The sequence below is a fragment of the Lontra canadensis genome, unplaced genomic scaffold, assembly GCF_010015895.1.
Source record: "Lontra canadensis isolate GAN:19392208 unplaced genomic scaffold, GSC_riverotter_1.0 scaffold29, whole genome shotgun sequence".
NCBI classification, from domain to species: Eukaryota; Metazoa; Chordata; class Mammalia; order Carnivora; family Mustelidae; genus Lontra; species Lontra canadensis.
In genome coordinates this window covers 10,322,994-10,340,060 of record NW_022631023.1, presented here as the reverse complement: position 1 = coordinate 10,340,060, position 17,067 = coordinate 10,322,994, and positions in this window count along the sequence as shown.

The following is a 17,067-nucleotide window of genomic DNA, read 5'->3' as shown; positions in this document are numbered from 1 at the left end:
GTTCCTGACCTTGCTTACATGCTCTAGGAGGGAGAACGGCTCTGCCATCAGACAGGACTGGTCTGCAGTGTAATCCACCTACTCAGGATGATCTTATGGACTCTGGACCAAGATATGTAGACACTTCTTGGCTGTTTCCCCTGGCTGTGATTCTGTTGGTGTCCAGATGCCCCTGCATTAGCTTCAGGATATCCCCTGGCCCCTGGCCCCTGACCCCTCTTTCTTCCTGCTTTTTCACCCCTCTATGCCATGGCTTCTACTGTCCCCTGGAAACCCCCATTTGTCAGTGAGAAACACCTGTAAGGCAAACAACCTTTCTTTAGTAGCAGTGGAGCATATCCAGAGTGTGGTCACGTGCTCACTTACGGTATTTCCCCCAGAAGGACAAAAAGAGGAAGGGCACTGAGGTCCTCATTCTCACCCCACTGGTGACAGATGAGGTGCAGAGTGATGGCAGAGAGCCCCACCCTGTACCCTGCCTGTCACCTGGGGTGCTGTCATGGACAGCTGCCAAGGCTGTCCATGGCTCCATCAGCACCTCATACAGGTGGCTCGGCATGACCGCATCTTCTCTGATGGCCACATGGTGCTCTCATCTCTTCTGTCCTCCTTCCCTTGGCCAGCATCTCCCCATCTGATTCACTCAGTTGTAGGAACCTAGCCTCAGTTTCCTCCCAGGGCTCCTCTTTGTGTAGGGACCCTGCACACCAGGGGCATCCCTTTTAAACGCCACAGTCTCCTGGCATTCTCCTAACACCCCCTAGAGGATTGCTCTTGTTCCAAAAAGAAACCATCCACAACCTGGGTACAGGCCATTCCAGTTCCATGACCTTATTTCCCACTGCTCTGCTCCTCCAAGCTTCCAGACCAGCAAAAGTCATGCCTCTGTTTTTTTGTGCACAACCTGGCCTTCCCCCATCCAGACAGGTTGATGATTGTCCCCTAATTGGCTCCAGGATATTTTCAAATCCCAGATCTTCAGCAAAGGGTTAAAATGTGGGGTCAGTGACCAGTTCTGAGCCTCTTGGCATAGAGTCTGTTTGCTTTAGCTCTGAATTCATTTTTCAAGATGAAAAAATTGAGATCTCTCATACTAAACATCAAGATGTCTGGCTTCTCTTATAAAACTCAACAGATCTAGAAACTTTATGCTCACTTTTGGCACAGCGACCAATGGCCGGGGCTGCATTTTCTGCAAAGACATGCTAGAGAGTTTACCACACGCCTTCCCACAACATATCCTCCCTGACAAGGACAATGAGCAGGACCCACTTACTCAATATACTGCCTGTCTGTAGGTATCGAGTGGGTCACTTCTGTCCCAGGACATTCCCTCCCAGGACAAAGCCCCTTGTCTGGCTGGTCCTTCTCTTTGCATGCCTGGGAACTCATTTCTGCACGTGTTTTGTCCCAGCCGGTTCGCTGTGCTGCATGTGCTCTTCGGCTGTATCAGGGGTGAATGCTTTGTTGATCCTTTTAGGACAAGTGTTCTTAATTTTTCAGGAATCTTCCTGGGAATTTGAGAAAAGCTATAGCTTTCCTCCCATCTCTCCAAAGGCACAGATGTGCAACATTTTGCCTACAGTTCAGGAGATGGGAGGACCCCTGGTGTGCTGGGAGATTTGTGGATTCCACGTTACGAACTGCAGGGCAAGGACTATCTTTTCCGTGAAACCAATTCAACTCTGTAGGACTGAGTCTTGGGTCTTTACTGTGTACTACGCTCAACAAATGCTGAGTGTTCCCCAACTGGTGGGCAGCAAGACTGTCCATGAACATAGTTGTCCAAGCTGCCTCTACCTAGATCCCGGGAGCACAGCACAAGTTCTCAGCACCCTTGAGTCACCCAAGGAAGATGAGACATCAGCTCCAGAACCCACCAAGTCAGGCATCACAGCTGCCCTTGCATTTGACAAATAACCATAACCTTCACCTTGTTATGAAAAGAACACAAATCCAATTAAGAAAGACTTTCCAAAAGAAATAACATCGGTGTGCCCCCCCCAACCCCCTTTTTGTCCCAGAATAATGCTATGCTGATAGAAACATGATAAATTAATTACAATCTGGAATGCTATTTACTGCTAGGAAAGAACACTAAATCAACAAATACAGTGTTTGACATTTGAATATAAATATTGCCCTTATGTTTTTGCTTTTTTTTTTTTTTAACCCAACGGACCAGTTTACGCAGGATTATATGTATAATCCTTTTAAAGCCTAAGGATTTAAAATCACGAAAGTAACAATGTGCTGGGTGTTATAGTCAGCCAAAGAACAAGGTAACGCAGGAATAAGATTAGGATCTCTTCAGTTCGTTGCATTTCTGATATTATTTTGGTGTTCCTCCAATTCCTTATAACACAGAAACACTGTTGTGGCCCACGTCCCTGAAATGGAAGGACATTGGCAAGCCTGATTTGGAAACCAGTGCAGGCAGCCTTTCTGGGAATGTGTGTGAAGGTCACTTTTTAGTAGAAATGGGACTGTCCACAGCCATTGTCATGATTTCTGTGCTATTTCAACCAGGCTCTTCTGCCAGGCAGTCTGGATTAATGAGGATTAATCCTCCACAGGGACTGAAGGAAGAAATCAGAGGTGGTGTCTGGCATGACTCAGAGGAGGATTGGAGGAACTATATTCAGAGGAAGTCTTCAGAAGAGCAAATTCCAAATGCTTTTTAAGTTTGAAATGTGTACATAGTGAAAAGATTTTGATGACACCCTTGGTCTTTGAATCCTTATTCTAATTAATATCGAGTCTGAACTCAAACCCTTCCTATTAAAAATTTTCTCAATAAAGAAATCTCTTGATAACTGGTCAGTCTAATTCAGTATTTACCAAGTTCTTAGATGGAAGGGGTGGAGAGCACCCAATCAGATGTATGTCCAAATTTACCCACCTTGCCCAGTAGAGCTGAGATGCCACCCCCTTCTCTTGTCAGCCTTCACCCACCCTCAACACACATGAAGTATCTCTGGCAGAAGTGGTCCCTTCCTGCTGGAGAGATGCTGTGCAAACATTACCCTTACGTTTGTTATTGTTGTTTTTAAACCCAACCAGTTCCAACAGCACAAGGTGTCACCTTTGACCATTGCACTCTGTCCTCCAGAGCTCTGAAAACTAGTCTTCTTTTTTCATTTCTGAAGGCCCCACCAAAGGCCAGCACGTATCAACTTTTGCCAGGAGTCTAACAAGAGTTTCCAGGCTGATCTCTTACCCCAGTCTGGCCATCTTCCTCTCTCCTTGAGAGATCCATTATACTGTGCTTCCTTTTCTACCTCACTTGCTAGTAATTGAGAGTCACATCGACCTTCCTCTCCTGCTGTCAGCTGTAAGCTCCTGAAGGACAAGTTCTACCAACTCATTTGCCTTTAGTCCTCTGTTGGGACCAGTGAGGATTATAGCAAGTAGACAGGGATTCACAGATACTTCTTGAGTGGATAACTGGTTACTTGTCCATTATTTGGGGGGCACCCCTTTCTGGGCCAGTCATAGACCAGACTGGATCCCCTGGTGACACCTGTGTATGACAGAAGCTCAGTGAACATTTGCTGAGTCAGGTTGAACTTATTGGACTGTCAGAGTGTGGACTAGAAAATTAAGTAGGAAGAATAAGTGTGAGTGACAGTATCTAAATGAAAATCCATGTTGTGACAGTAGATCAAACTTTATCTCTTCTGATGTTGCTCATTTGGAAATCACAAAATGCCCAAGGTATCATAAGCATCAGCTATAGGACAAGGGAATTGTATATAACAAATGTCATGATTGTTCAGTGTTCCATGTCCCTTGGCAGCGAGTGTGACCTGGGACTAAAATGGGAAAGACCCGGAACCCGGTGTGGGGTCCTGGCTGTGCAGGTAAACAATCTGGTCACTAACCCTGAGCTGAGGCACTTGAACCCTCCCTTTCTTGTTTTGCTCATTTATGACTCAGGTGATAAGAAGATGTTGTGATGAGTGAAAGAGCTTCTTTAAATCCCTGTGCAACAAGGCAGTGAACTGAAAACAAGGAAGATAGGGAAGAGTGTTCTGGACAAGACGGCTCAATGAGTTCATGCTTTGATCCAGCCTTCAGCTCTGAACACAGCCATGACAGATAAGGTATAAAAATAGAAAGCTAAAAAGAGATGTCTGGCTCAAGAGAAGCAGTGAAAGCTTCCTGGAAGCCTCTGACCCACTGGGCTCTTTGTCTGAAGTCAGCAGGGAGCTTAGCTCCTCTGGGCAAGCACAGCAGGTGAACAGCCAAGGTGACAGACAGGAGCCAAGTTACTTGAAGTCAGAAGCTGAGTGGGAGTCCTGAAAGAAAGATTTCGCAGAAAGAAACCATTGCCTGGAGACCATAGTCCTAGAACAATGAAGGTCTAGGAATGTGGAGTGGAGACCCAACTCCCCACCAAAAACTGAGCCTAGTCACATACTGGCCTTAAGACTGCATGGATGTCCTCAGGATCACTACAAGACAGAGACCCCCCAACTATTGTTACCAAGGTCAGGATGCCTCCAAACTGCCGTTATCTGGTCCAGGATGACATTCCAGGGTCCAGATGGAAGCTGTCACAAGATGTTGGTCAGGGAAGTGTGGGCTAGGTGAGGTGGATCCAAGTGGAAATGAAAATGAAATGTGAAAAGAAGTCAAGAAACAAAACCCACTTGAAATGAGCCTAAAATTAAATTCTAAAACATGTGAAGAAACCTACTATTAAGGACAGTCAAAAGTCCTCATTTTATGAAGTTAGAACACTCTGATACCAAACTGCATGACAATAGGACAAAAAAGGAAAATAACCCATCAGCATCAACCCTGAAAACTATTGCAGAGACACTAGGTAAAAATATTAGCAAACCAAATTCAACAGCTCTTAAATCAACACTGTATCAGAACAAGTAAAATAAGAAGTTTATTCCAGGAATGCCAGGTTTCACATGGTGTAATATAAGAAATTCAATGTCTATAAGTAACATAGTAGTAGTAGTAGTAATATTAATATTATGATGTAATGATTAATTTTATATTACAACTTGACCAGGTTACAAGGTGCCCAGATATTTGGTCACACATTATTCTGGGTGTTTCTGTGAAGGTGTTTTTGGATGACATTCACATTGACATCTACAGACTGAATAAAGCAGATTGCATGCCTTAAAGTAGGTGGGCCTTACCCAATCAGTTGAAGACCAGAATAGAACAAATTTGACTCTCTCTCAAGTAAGAGAGAATTTTCCTGCCTGAGAGCCTTTGAAATGGGACATAGGCTCTTTATGGTTCTATAGCAGCCTGCTGGCCCTTAGACCAGTATCAGGACATCAGCTCTGTAGATTTTCTATTTGTCAGTCTCCATAATCAAGTGATCCAATTTCTTAAAATAAATCTTTTGATAATCTCCTATTGGTCCTGCTTCTCTGGAGAGAAATGCAGATGGTATTATTATCAAACTTACTTAAGTGATTCATTTTAAAGGAGAAAAAACATATGAGCATTCATTTCTTTAATCAACACTTACATATTGAACCCTATTCTGTGTAGACACAGTTTTATACACAGTGAGAGAGGGATCCACAAAGCAGACAAAAATCTCTTTTCTGATGGAACATGTGTTCAATTTGGTGGGGGGAGGGGGGGAAAGAACCCCAGGGATCAATAAAATAAATAACATTCCTAATATGTTGAAAATGTAGAAGTGCTATGGAAAAAAATCAAACAGAGAAGGGGACAGGAAGTATTGGCCAGGGGCTGGGGAAGATTGTAATTTTAATTAGGGTGGCAGGGGGAACTCTCACTGAAAAAGTGAGATTTCAGTGAGGGTCTTAAGGAAGCAAGGAGCAAGCAATTCAGGCACCTGGGGGGAGGCAGAGGGGGCTATAAATGCCTGGACCCTAGGATGGCAAAGGTGTGGTGGTAGGAGAAAGAATTTAGTTACTGTGGCTGGGAAGAAGGGACAAGAAGTAGAGGGAAGACAAGGGAAGTATTGAAGAGATGGGGAGAAGATCTTGTAGGTACTTTCATAAGCCTTTGTAAGATGGGAAAAATGGGAAGGTGTTAAGCAGGAATGAGTTAAATTCATGGTAAGTGGTTATCATGTTGAGAATCAGTTGAAGATACTGAAGAAGGGAGACTGGTCAGGAGGCCAAATAGAGATAGTGTTGCCTCAGACCAAGAGGGTATTACAAGAAATGGTGTGAAATGGTCAGAGTCTGGATTATATTCATGTGTATTTAAAGTCATGTTTATTAAGGTATAATTTACATTTGATGAAACTTATCTCTTTGAAATATAACTTGAGAAATTTTGACAAGTGTACTGTCATGTAGTCATAATCATAATAAAGATATGGAATCTTTCCTTCACTTCAAAATTTCCAATATGTTCCTTTGTAACTATCTGTTCTCCTAACATCAGCTCCCAGCAACCACTAATCTGATTTCTGTCCATACAGTTTCACCTTTTCCAGAATGCGGTACAAATGGAATCATATAGTATATAACCTTTTACATTTAGTTTCCTGCACTCGGCATAAGGATTTGGATATTCATATGTGCTGTTTAAGGTATCAGTAGCTTGTTACTAATATTGCTGGCTAGTATTTCATAATGGATGTGCCATGATATTTATCTTCCCTGGTTGATAAACATTCACATTTACTTTGGGTCTTTACTTCACTTTAGGTTACTTTAAGGTTTAACTTAGGGTTCTTATAAGTAAAATTGATAAAAACATCTAATTACACACCTTTGGATTGACCTATGTTTTCATTTTTATTAGGTGAATACTTAGGACTAGTTGTAGTTGTAAGCTTAAATTTCTAAGAGGGGTGCCTAGGTGGCTCAGTCAGTTAAGTGTCTGCCTTCAGCTCAGGTCATGCTCCTGGGATCCTGGGATGGAGAGCCGGATCAGGCTCCCTGCTCAGCCGCGAGCCTGCTTCTCCATTTCCCTACCCCCTGCTCATGCCATTCCTCTCTCACTTGCTCTCTCTCTGTCACAAATAAATAAAATCTTAAAAAAATAAAAATAAAAATGAATATAGAATATTTTATCATACTGGTAGGAAACAGAAGGGGAAAATTCTTTAAGAAAAAAAAGCTGTTGGGGCACCTGGGTGGCTCAGTGGGTTGAAGCCTCTGCCTTCGGCTCGGGTCATGATCCCAGGGTCCTGGGATCGAGCCCCGAGTCGGGCTCTCTGCTTGGCAGGGAGCCTGCTTCCTCCTCTCTCTCTGCCTGACTCTCTGCCTACTTGTGATCTCTGTCTTTCAAATAAATAAATAAAATATTTAAAAGAAAAAAAGCTGTTAAAAGAAAAACAAAGCTGGAGGTATCACAATTCCAGATTTGAAGTTATATCATAAAACAGTAATAATTAAAACAGCACAGTACTGACATAAAAATAGACACATAGATCAATGGAATACAATTAAAAAAACAGAAGTAAATACACAATTATATGGTCAACTAATCTTTGAAAAGAAGGCAAGAATATACAATGGGAAAAAAACAATCTCTTTAACCAGTAGTGTTGGGAAAACTGGACAGCTGCATGCAAAATAATGAAACTGGACTACTTTCTTACACCATACACAAAAATAAACTCAAAATGGATTAAAGATGTAACTAAATATGAAACCTGAAACCATAAAAAATCCTAGAAGAAAGCATAGGCAGTAATTTCTCTGATATCAGCTGTAACAATATTTTTCTAGACATCACTTCTGAGGCAAGGGAAGCAAAAGCAAACATAAACTATTGGGACTATATCAAAATAAAAAGGCTTTCCACAACGAAGGAAATAATCAATAAAACTCAAAGGCAACCTACTGAATGGGAGAAGATATTTGCAAATGACATATCTGATAAAGGGTTAGTATCCAAAATATATAAAGAACTGATACAACTCAACACCAAAAAAAACAAAAATCTGATTTAAAATTGGGCAGAAAACATGAACAGACATTTCTCCAAAGGAGACGTACAGATGGCCAACAGACATGAAAAGATGCTCAACATCATTGATCATCAGGGAAATACAAATCAAAACTACAATTTGATACCACCTCACACTTATCCAAGTGGCTAAAATCAATAATACAAAAGACAGCAGGTGTAGGTGAGGATGTGGAGTAAAATGAACCCTTGCCCACTATTGGTGAGAATGCAATCTGGAGCAACCGATGCGGAAAACTGTAAGGAGGTTCCCGGAAAAGTTAAAAATAGGACTACCCTATGGTCTAATAATCACATTACTGGGTATTTACCCAAAGAATATGAAAGCATTAATTCAAAGGGATACATGCACCCTTATGTTTATAGCAGCATTATCTACAATAGCCAAACTATGGAACCAGCCCAAGTGTCCATCAATAGATAAATGGATAAAGAAGATGTGGTATATATATATATATATATATATATATATATATATATATATGAATATTGTAGTAGGGAGCCCTATGCGGGACTCAATCCCAGAACCCTGGATCATGACCTAAGCTGAAGGCAGGTGCTTAACTGACTGAGCCACCCAGGCATTCTGAGAATATTCATTCTTCACCAAGTATCTTTGAAACTGTTCCACGGATACTTGGTGAAGAATGAATGGAACAGTTTCAAACATAGGCCACTTACTTGGTCACAAAAAAAGTCCCAACACATTTTTATTTTTTAAAGACTTTATTTTATTTATTTGACAGAGAAAGAGAGAGAGAGAGAGATCATAAGCAGGTAGAGACACAGAGAGAGAGGGGAAACAGGCTCCCTGCTGAGCAGAGAGCCCGATGTGGGGCTCGATCCCAGGACCCTGAGATCATGACCTGAGCTGACGGCAGAGGCTTTAACCCACTGAGCCACCCAGGCCCCCCGCAACACGTTTTTTAAATGTCAGTTTTATGTGGACTGGGTACAATGGCCCAAATGCAATTACATTATGAATCTCTCTGTAGCTTTGAGGACCAAAGGGACAGGACACGACCTATGCAGCACGTCATGGTTGTGGGACGTCCTATCTCTCCTCCCTACACCTTCACCCTTTCCCTACTCATGGGACGGGACCTGTGGACAGAGAGAGCTACACTGGGATTGTGAAGAGTGACTGACTGTGTACTTTCTAATCAGTGGAGGTTAGGGATAGCGCAAGCGTCCAAGGAATCTGGAAGGGAGGCTTTCAGGACCTTGAGGGGCCAGCTGTTGCCAGGATAAGTTTACTTTTAAACATTAAGGCATGAATTCCTCGAGGAAGGTCACACTCTGGGCTGCAAGCTTTAAGGAGATTTTAATTTAAATCTTTTGTCTTTGTTTCCCACGTCAAAAGGACCACAGGAGCCTACAGAGGCTTCCCAGGGGTCAACACGGGAACTTCTGAGTTACGAAATAAGGTAGTATTAGATTATAACCCAAAGTATCAAGTAAATACCCACAAGTCCATTTGGATATAAATAAATGATTGGATAAATCTATATATGAGGAGGAAGAGACAAAATCTCCCATGCAGAAATATTCCGAAGGGTGGAAGCAGCTACTCTGCCTTGAAGGAGAGTCGAACTCCCCCCTCTGAGTTGACTTCCTCCTAAACTGCACAGTATAGAAAGGGAGGGGGAAAGACTGACTTCTGGAAGAGGCTTGACCAACACTACTTCTGGCCGATGACCAAGGCCACCAATAGTCATCAATCATGTTGACGGTATACCCTTGCCACGATGTGCCCAAAATAGCACTTGACCTCTGTGACTTTCCTCCCAGTAACTTATAACCCAGTCTTTTTTTTTTTTTTTTTTTTTTTTAATAAGATTTGATTTACTGGGGCACCTGGGTGGCTCAGTCCTTAAGCATCGGCCTTCAACTCAGATCATGATCCTAGGGTCCTGGGATTGAGCTCCATCTTGGGCTCCCTGCTTGGCAGGAAGCCTGCTTCTCCCTCTCCTACTCCCCCTATTTGTGTTCCCTCTCTCACAGTCTCTCTCTCTCTGTGTGTGTCAAATAAATGAATAAAATCTTTAAAAAAGTTATTACTTATTTAAGAGAGAGAGAGAGAGAGAGAGAGAGCACGCGCACAAGCAGGGGGAGGGGCAAAGGGAGAGGGAGAAGCAGACACCCCGCCAAGCAGGGATCCCAATGTGGGACTCGATCCCAGGATCCCAGGATCATGACCTGAGTCGAAGTCAGACGCTTAACCAACTGAGCCACCCAGGCATGACAAAAAGAAAAACATAACAAATTAAGTGAACCAACTCTGGGCACACACGGAAAGACAGATGACTCTCTCTGATGGGAAGCTGAGCAAACGAAGTCAGACAAGCTTATATTGTATGATTTCTTGCATACGGGATTCCCAGGCTGGTGACTGTGGCATGAGGAGTTAGTGAAGTGTTTCTCTGGGGGACGTGCAGCAGCAGGGAGCCAGTGACGTCACGCGTGCGGCTTCTGTAGGGTCATTCACGTTTTCTTTCTCGCTCCAGTCCATGGTTCCTCGGATATGTTCGCTTTACGGCCGTTAATCGAGGCGACGCTCATTACCTGTGCCCTTCGCTGTGCGATTGGACAAACCCGAACTGTGGAAAAAAAGCAAAAAGGCACGAGGAATGAATCAGAATGTGTATCCCCATGAATGAATACTAAAAATGTTAAATTTTTAAAAAGTCATCTGCCAAAGAAAATAGTAATCTGACAAATCATGCCTAAAATATACCAGTTTCTAAAATTTACTGTTGGTAGAACAAACTCTGTTTCTGTTCCATGAAAGGGAGGTTTATATAAAAAGACTTCCAAAGGCCAAAGGAGACTAAAGACAAAAGAAAAAGGCCACCAAATCCAGTTTGACAAGAAACGGTTTCTTAAGAGGATTTATAGACAGAAGCGTGTCTTCCTCGGGGCCACCAGCCAAGTCGAGCTTCCCAGCCCCTATCTCCCTCAAGAATAGCTTTCATAACCCTAGGGGCTGGGCGTACAGCAGAGGGACCACCTAGGATGGGAATGTTGGAAAATAGGTGTGTCACTGTCCTGTCCCCAGGCCAGATCAAGGATGTTTTGCCCTGAAGGTGTACTTAAAGGTGTGGCTGAACAAAAGTAAAGAATGTGGCCGAGAGGAGCTTGCTGGCAGACTTAGAAAATTTAGTCAAACTCTATAGAAACACACATGAGATTATAAATACCAAATTCCTGATAGCAGTTACCTCTGCAGAGGGAGGAAGGGAAATAGAATGAAGGACGAGGGGACAGAGGGTGCAGCTTCTACCTATAATATTTAATATATATTTAAAAATCTGAAGCACAAATTGGAAAATATTAAGTTATGATACAGTTGGGGTCAGCTCCATAGGTAATCATGATATTATCTCTATTTTTTTCTAGTTTTGTAATATATACATATATGCATGTGTGTCTATGTCTGTAAGAACAGGTAACAGCTCTAGGAGATCAAAAATAGCACTTGACCTCTATTTTTTCTAGCATTTTATGGTCCACACTTGGCCTCTGTGTTGCTGAGGATGAAGGGGTGCACAGATTCTTGGCAACACAGAAAACTTTAGCTTCTTTTTTAATAAGGCGAGTTCTAACTCAAAGACTGGTAACCTTTGCATTTCACCAGCCCCTTGTCAACATTGTATCTTTCATGAAAGGTAATTTCAAAATTTCCAGGGAGACAAATTCCATCTGCTGATAAGGCTCTTTAGAACCACTGGGAACAGTCAGATGCTGGGGGTCCGAGTGAGCAAGGACAAAGCAACCCAGTGGTTCGTTCATTCACTCCAGAACTGAGGGGCCACGCACGCGGTCCACGGTGACATGGCAGGGCTTGAAGGAGGCTGGCTGTGGAGAAGAGATGGAAGCAAAGAGCTCTGGGAAACTTCTGGAGGCAGAGTGGCCCCAGGTCCCTGAATGGCTCTAAATAATGTGGCTGAGCCCAAGCGGTGAGAAGAGGAATCGAGGAGGACAGGAGGAGTTGACCTGAGTGTCCGCGCGGAGGCTGGGTCATTCACTGAGCTGGGAACCATGGGGGAAATTTTTAAGATGTGTGTCTTTCAAAAGTGTGAAGTTGAAGATGCCTTTCAAAGTCCAAGTCTAGATGGGGGCAACTGCACGTTGGAGCTGAAGCATGGGGAGGAGTCAGGCTAGAGACACACACTTGGGTGTCATCAGTGTATTGGTGACTCTGTGCCATGGGACTTGCTGAGTCCCTTGTTGGAGAAGAGAGGTCTGAGGATCACGTCTTGAGATGCTCCGGGGATTGGTTTTATAGAGGAGCCCAATGAGATAAGAAAAACTTAAAAAAAAAATTTTATCTAGGGGCACCTGGGTGGCTCAGTCTTTAAGCATCTGCCTTTGGCTCAGGTCATGATCCCAGGGTCCTGGGATTGAGCCCCACATCAGGCTCTCTGCTCAGTGGGGAGCCTGCTTCCTTCTTTCTCTCTGCCTGCCTCTCTGCCTTTGAATTACTGTCCTTTAAAAAAAATTATCAATTTATTTGACAACAAGAGAGAGAACAATCACAGAGAGCTGCAGAGGGAGAAGAAGCAGGCTCCCCAGTGAGCAGGGAGCCTGACAGGGGACTCGAACCCAGGACTCTAGAGCCAAAGGCAGACACTTGACCAACTGAACCACTCAGGTGCCCACAGCAAAAGCTTTCGATTGGGAACTTGTGTAGCAAGGGAGTGGGCCACCATCACTTGCATTTTGGCAGAAGCTCAAAGGCAGGCGGAGGAATGGGAAAACTTTCTGGCAGACCAAAGAGAAGACTTCAGGTGTGCCCTGATTGGAGATTGTTGGCTCAGGGAAACGGTAGGTGGGCTGGCTAGAAGTGGGGTGTCTCACGTGATTGGTTAGGGGTGGATATTTGGCTTTCTCTTGATGGTCCTAGGTTGGAAGCTGTCAGTTATTGGTCAAGTCCTGGCCATGTGAGACCAAGTGTTGTGGAAGTTATTATCTTTCTGTACTGTGACTAGAGATCCCGTCTGGCTTCCAGCAGGCTGGCTTCCTGGGAAGTCTGCTGCCCGCTGTGGGTCAGAGATCTCTCTCTAGAGATGATCTGGCCATTGTCCATTTGCATATTCAGTCTCTCAGAGAATAAACCAGAAACAGAGACTAAGAAGGAGCAGCTGGAGAGGTGGCAGGAAAACTAGGAGAGAGTCTCATCCCAGAAGTCAGGAAAATGATGTCTCAAACAGGAGGGGCTGGTTAACTCTGGCAAATGTCGCTGTCACGTCTGATGAGCTGAGGACACAAAAAGCAAAAGTTCCTAAGCATGAGAAACATTTTCCAGTGGCAACAGGAAGCAACATGGTGAGCTAGCAAGCAAAGGGGGCACTTTGCATCCCAGGTGAGGTCTGCACAGCAAACAGGGTTCCCAGTTTCCGGCCCAGCGCTGGGTTATACGACTGGGAGGATGACCACATCCCAGACTGCGATTAGCCTGAAACCCACACCCAGGCCTTGGACCACACACTAAGGGCCCAGATGTTCCATTTTAGGGAATTCTGTTATCAAGATGATTGGGAAAATGGTCATTCTCCTTCCCAGACTGTTGAGAGCAGGGGTCAGAAAACTGAAGATAGCATGCCATCCCATGAACTTTGAATCAGCCACAAGAATGTTAACCATGAGCAGAAATTGTGTGGTGATACTTTTTATTATCATGAATTTGGTTTTTCTTTAGTTAAGCAGTAAAACCGTGTTACGAAAATCTTTAAAGTCGACAGTAGATAAAACTTATCCAGAGCCTTTCTTCCCTATCACAGCCTGTATAGAGTGACCTTACACTTGAATTCATCTTCAATGACTGATAGAGGTGCTTCTGCCCCTTCAAGAGGAGATATTTGCTTCCCTTCTGGGTGCGAACACTAACTTGCATTCTTCTGGAAATTGACTTCAAGACTGCAGGAACCTGAGGTCAGGGAAAAGTGGGAAAGGATGACCTTGAGGGATGGTGAGTGAAGTCAAAGCTTTAATCCTTCTAGGACTCTCTCCTATTGTCCTGTGTTGTAGCCCTGGCTGGGCGCAGATGGCCCACATCTGCATCGCTGGGTGAGTTCCCTGGTCTGCAGGCCTTGCCTCTCTCCTCTCCACCCTCCATGTGGCTGCCAGAGGATCTTTCAAAACCCCAAATCTCACTATCCCTTTCCCCGACAAGTCCTCTCCTTGCTCTGAGGCTCTGATCTGGGCTCCCGGGTAATACACAAAATAGCCCTCTGCATTCTGCCCCTTGCTGGCGCTTTTCATTCTCAGCAACACTTCAGAATCCAGGGGAACATTTTAACGATGGTTCGGTGGTTCTGGTCTAATCAGGTGATGGGGGTGGGTGGGTGGAAGGAGTCCCAGGTACCCAGATTTTTCATTCAGTTCCTCAGGACTTGCTGACACCTCCTTGAACCGTTTGCAGATTCTGATTCCAGTGGCTTCGATAGAAGCAGGCCTTTTGTGGCTCCAAGACCACCCCACTACAGCATGCAGTAGATTTCAGACGGAAAGATGGGGGTAGGGGGTGGGAATGAGGGAAGGAAATGTGGGAGCCTGCACCCCAGAGGCGCTTGTGAGAGCTCAGGAGACCAGTGGTAGGAAGGGGGGTGGCCAGCCAACAGGGAATGGAGGGCTGGTGCCCAAGCAGTGGGCCTACCACCATCTCCCTCCTCCTCCCCCCACCCCCCACCGCCCCAACCCAATTTATCCCCCAATGTCAAGATAAATACAAGTCAAAAGAAAGAGGAGAAAGGATTTTCCCTGGGGTCAAAGGGAAAGAGAAGCTCCTCCCTCCCTTAGAGTGTTTCCTTTAGCATTCTTTCAGTCTCTTTGAGACTCCTATAAGTCTTAAAAAAAAAAAAAAAAGGAATTTAGCCCAGTTACCAGTTTTGCTTCTCAGGGGTATCTTTCTTGGGAGTCTTGGAGCCCCCTCTTTGAACCGTGAATGTGGAGAAGGAAGGGACCCTGTCTGCCTGTTTCTCTGGGAGGTTAGCCTAGGTACCTGCTTCTGGCTATAACTTCCTACTTCTCGAAAAGGCAGGAGAAGATTAGTGTTCCTTAAAATTAGGTGCTTCGACTGCCTGCTAACTTCTGCTCTGGGTTCTCAATGAGGGAGGCAAGGTCTGGGGGGACATCCCTCCAGAGCCAACTATGCTGGCCCGGAGACTCTGGACTTCTGGCCCATGCCACCGCTGTTCCCTGCTTTCACAAAGGTGGGATCAAGCCTGTGTAAATGCCAGGGGCAGAGGACACTGCTATGGAAGTTGGGCTGCCCAAGAAACCCACGGGGCGGATCGGAGGAAGGCTCTGGAATCCATCTCATGGAAGAGGGGAGGTGATGTACAAATCACAGCAGGGAGTCGGACCAGGCAAGTCAAGGCCATCCGCTATGATAAGTTACTACCCAGAGAAAAACTGGAAAAGGGGCCCACACATTCTTCACGACTGAAGCAGTCGGCTCCAGGCAGAAGAGGAGGGCGACTCCCCAGCTAGAGCATGTCCTGGAGGGAGATACCCGATTGTCTGAGAAGGAAAATGACCTCATGCTGTTGATTTCAGGCCCTACAAACAGCATCTTGGGCTCCCGGGGGTGGATGCACCCCCGGTTTACAGTTTCTGGGTCTAACAGGCACGAGCTGATGGGAATGGGACAAAACCAGCAGAGCCTGGGGAGTAAGGGTTGGTAGACAGAGGAAAGCTTTAAGAACTCAGGCCAGCACCAGTGTCCCAGAAACAGAGACACCATAATCCACCCCGAGCCATGATCTCATTCCCAGGAGGCCCCCATTCTACAACTGGAGTGTCCGTAGCTTCTGAAGGTTAAAGACAGCATCTGTTAACCTCTGGTCCAGGCACACCTCTGTGACCTGCTGGGCTCCAGAAACAATGAACCCCATCATAACCTCAGACCTCTGTAAGCCCTATGGGGATCACTGGATCTCAAGGTGGCCTTTGACTTTGTGTCCTCACCAGCCAGTGGGTGTGGACCAGGAAGTCTCACGCCTCGGGAAGAGTGGAAATGCTGATGCCCTGGGAACTGGGGACATAAGACATGAACTCTGTTTCTCCAGTATTTGCTGTTATGCCAACCATCTCCAATGCTTTTCCTTCTTTAATCCTTGTGCCGGAGTCCTTCCTATCTGTCAAGAATCAGCATCAGCATCATCTTGCCCAATGAACCTCTCTTGGGCCCCCTCAGATAGAAAGGCCTCACCTTTCCTCTCACATTTAATCCCGGCTGGATGCTAAAGATTTCGATTCCTCTCTAACGCCAACATTTAGCCCTGTTTGGGGCACGTCATTGGTGCCCAATAACTGTTCAGAGGTGAATGAATGAATTCCATAGGTGAAGAAACTGGCCCGAGGGTGATTTGCTTACCAGACAAAGTCACTTAGCTTGTTACTTTTTTTGTCTCTTTGCACCAACCAGGAATAAAGACCAAAACGCAGATGGGATTTTTTATGCCAAGGCAGGTCCTGTCCTTTTTATGGTGAAGACGTACCTTGGAGTTCTTATTGTTAGTCACTCCTAACGCCCTCTGGCACTTACCGTATAGAGTTCACCTTGTACTCTGGCTGGAGAGGCCCGTCCTCCCCCGGACCCCACCCTCTTGCATCCCCTCACCTGACTCCACCTGAAGACTTGGCCTGCGGGTCCCTCCATCTGTCAACAAGACTGCGTTGGAGGGCCCCCTGTGGATTGTTCTCTACCGACACATGGGAAGTGCAAACAGATGGTCAGCTCACTGCCCGGGACTGGAATTCAGCCAAGGACGGTATTCACATAACGATCAGAAACCACAATACTCCTAGCTAGCCACAGCAGTTTCCCTTAAGAAGCATGGCTCTAGAATTTCCAAGCTCCCATACAAAATCTCATCATGGCTACCATGAGGCCTGGGTGAATTTCTCATCTTTCAAAGGCACCTTCTTCTTCCAAAACCCATCTATTTTACTTTAAGGGAAGTAGATCTTTATGAAAAGTGGGCTGTTTGGGGGTCCAGAATTTCAACATATGCCACCAAATCCTTTGCTTCCCTCTGAATTTTTGGAGGAGCTCCTCAACCCTGTGAATTTGTAGCACTGCAAAGCGGGAGCACGTACATCCAAACACATGTCCATATCAAC